Source organism: Propithecus coquereli, unplaced genomic scaffold (genome assembly GCF_000956105.1).
Source record: "Propithecus coquereli isolate 6110/MARCELLA unplaced genomic scaffold, Pcoq_1.0 Scaffold287, whole genome shotgun sequence".
Taxonomy (NCBI): domain Eukaryota; kingdom Metazoa; phylum Chordata; class Mammalia; order Primates; family Indriidae; genus Propithecus; species Propithecus coquereli.
In genome coordinates, this window is record NW_012148474.1 from 1,347,817 (window position 1) to 1,349,775 (window position 1,959).

Genomic DNA, 1,959 nt, shown 5'->3' on the forward strand with positions numbered 1-1,959 from the left:
TGGTTAATCTATCTATTGGCATTTGAATTTCGTTTAACTTTTTAAAGAACCAACTTTCTGTTTCATTAAGCTTCTTTATAGTTCTTTTGTTATTGATTTCAGCTAGTTCTTCTCATTTTTAGATAATTTAGATACATATACAGTTGTGAGAAACAATACAGAGACATGTCATGTGCCATTTACCTAGTTTTCCCACGTGGTAACATCTGGAAAACTATATGATATCCAAACCAGAATATTGACATTGACATAGTCAAGAAAAAAATAGTTCTATCATGACAATGATCCATGGTGTTAACCTTTTAAAGTTTAACACATCCCCCCCCTCCATCCTTAATCGCTGGCAAACACTAATCTGTTGTCCATTTTTAAACAATTTTCTTTACTTCAGGAATGATATATAAATGGAATCATGCAGTATATATCATTTTCATATTGTGTTGTTTTACTTATCATAATTCCCTGAGGATTCACCTAAGTTTCTGTCTATATCCAGCTTGTTTCTTTTTATTGCTAGGCAGTATTTCATAGTATGGAAATATCACAGTTTCTTTAATCATTCACCTACTGAAGGTCTCCTGGGTTACTTCAACTTTTGGGCTATTAAGAATAAAGTTATTATGAAAATATATGTTCATGGGTTTTTTGTGAATAGATTTTTAAAAATTTCTCTGGGTTATATTTTTGTAGGAAACCATCAAATTGATTTTTAGAGTGGCTGTTCCATTTTATATTACCATTGGCAATGTATGAGGATTAAAGGTTCCACAGATATTCACCAGTATTTGGTGTCATCAGTATTTTTCAATTTTAGTCATCCCTATGAATATGTAGAGATGTCTTATTTTAGTTTTAATTTTCATTTTTCTAATGCCTAATGACATTGAACGTCTTTTCATGTGCTCATTTGCCACATGGAAATCTTCAGTAAAAAGCGAAGTCATGTCTTTTGTCTATTTTTAATTGGACTTTTTTAGTTTTGAGTTTGAGAGATCTTTATATATTCTAAATACATTTTTATATGATATGTGATTTTCAAATACTTTCTATTTTGTACCTTGTCTTTTCACCTTGTTAAGCATTTCTTTTTTAGAGAAAAAGTTTTAATTACTACTGGATAGAGTGATTCTTCTCATGCTATTCTTCTTTATCCAGATTGTTTTACCTATTTTAGAGGCTGTGCTTTTCCATGTAAATTTTAGAATAACATTACGTCTCTGAGAAAAATTTGCCAGGATTTTGATAGGATTTACATTAATACTATAGAACAATTTGAGGACAATAAATATCGTTACATTATTGAGTCTTCCAATTCATAGACATGCATGTCTCCCCATTTTTTAAAGTTGTATTCGGGGGGAAAACCTACAGATTTAAAAGAAAGAAATAAAACTCACCTTTCCAATCAGTATATTTTTTTATTCCTTCTTATTGCCTTATTGCAATCCCTAGAATCCACATCATTATGCTGAATAAGAATGACAAGAGTGGACATCTTGCCTTGTTCCCAGTCTTAATAGTAAGGCATTCTGTCTTGCGCATTTAAGTATAATGTATACATGATAATAGGTTTTTTTTTGTAGATGCTGTTTATCAATTTGAGAAAGATCCACCATTTTCATAATTTTTTGTTTATTTTTGGCAGTAATGGTACTGTGTTTTATTATTTTTTTTCTGTTCCAATTGATATAATTGCATGGTTTATTTTCTTATTTTGCTTGTTGTTATGATAAGTTACATTGATTTATTCTTGAATGTTGAATCATTCTTGCATACCTGGAAAAAATTCCACTTTGTCATTGAATACAATTTTTTTTACATGTTATTCTATTGGAGTAGTTAATATTTTGTTGAGAATTTTTGCATATAAGTACTCGTGAGATATTGGTATCTAGATTTTTTCTTTCTCTATTTTTCTTTCTTTTTCTTGTGATTCCTTTGTTTTGTTTTGATATCTCT